General features: G+C 36.5%; 1 protein-coding gene across 1 annotated transcript in view; it reads left to right on the top strand.

Annotated features, from left to right (window-relative positions):
• Positions 1-932, top strand: part of PRMT3 (protein arginine methyltransferase 3) — a 178,686-nt gene that overhangs the window by 102,739 nt on the left and 75,015 nt on the right. The window lies entirely within an intron of this gene.

The raw sequence follows: 932 nt of genomic DNA on the forward strand, positions 1-932 counted from the left end.
ATTACTAAGGATTGAGCTTTAGAAGCTTGTTGATATTCAAGTCAAAATCTTAAAAGAAACTTGTTTTCATTTTTAATCCTTATGACATTTAGTTCTTTTTTTTCACCGGTAGCATTTCATACTAAACGAAATCAAACCCAGCGCCATCAGTTCACTTCCAACTCATAGTGATCCTTTAGAACAGAGCAGAACTTGTCCCATAGGGTTTCCAAGGCTGTAAATCTTTATGAAAGCAGACTCTTACCTTTCTCCCATGGAATGGCTGGTGGGCTTGAACTGCCGACCTTTTGGTTAGCAGCTGAATGCTTTAACCACTGTGCCACCTGAGTTCTTTATTTCATATTAAGATGGAAATTACTTTAATAGCAAATTTTCCATAACTTCATTAACCTGGCTTCTCTGTGATTTAATAAGAACATTTAAAGTACTGACTAGTTTTTAGTATCTTTTTAAAAAAGCACAACATACCCAATCAGTGTTTATAAATGAATCCCAATTGATTTGGAAAGGCTTTCTTTTCCTGTATCTGGAAAACTTTGAATCATGTTAACTCTGTATACACAGGTTGTGTTCTTACAGGCCTTCTGCTGTGAATAGTTACAAACAAATAAAACGTTCTCCTTCAGGGTAGGGATTATATTTTGTTCATTTTTGACTCTTTAGCATGCTCTACAGTTCCTGGAACATAGAGCAATCATAATGTTCATTGAATTGACTCATGAAAACTGTATTGAGGAACATCTGTCCCCCTTCACTAATCTCTACTGCACCCTCCTTTTCTTGAGGCTCCAGTGTCAACAAGATCCTATGGTCAGAGTACAGTTAATGAAGCTGTTGCATGAAAGAGAATGAGAAGACTTTTGAACTAGTGACATAAAGCACTTGACCATATTTTTGCCTCTTGCCCATCCATGTTCTGTGAAATCACTTTG

The sequence above is a fragment of the Orycteropus afer genome, unplaced genomic scaffold (genome assembly GCF_000298275.1).
Source record: "Orycteropus afer afer isolate SDZICR_OR568_19922 unplaced genomic scaffold, OryAfe1.0 scaffold00014, whole genome shotgun sequence".
Lineage (NCBI taxonomy): Eukaryota > Metazoa > Chordata > Mammalia > Tubulidentata > Orycteropodidae > Orycteropus > Orycteropus afer.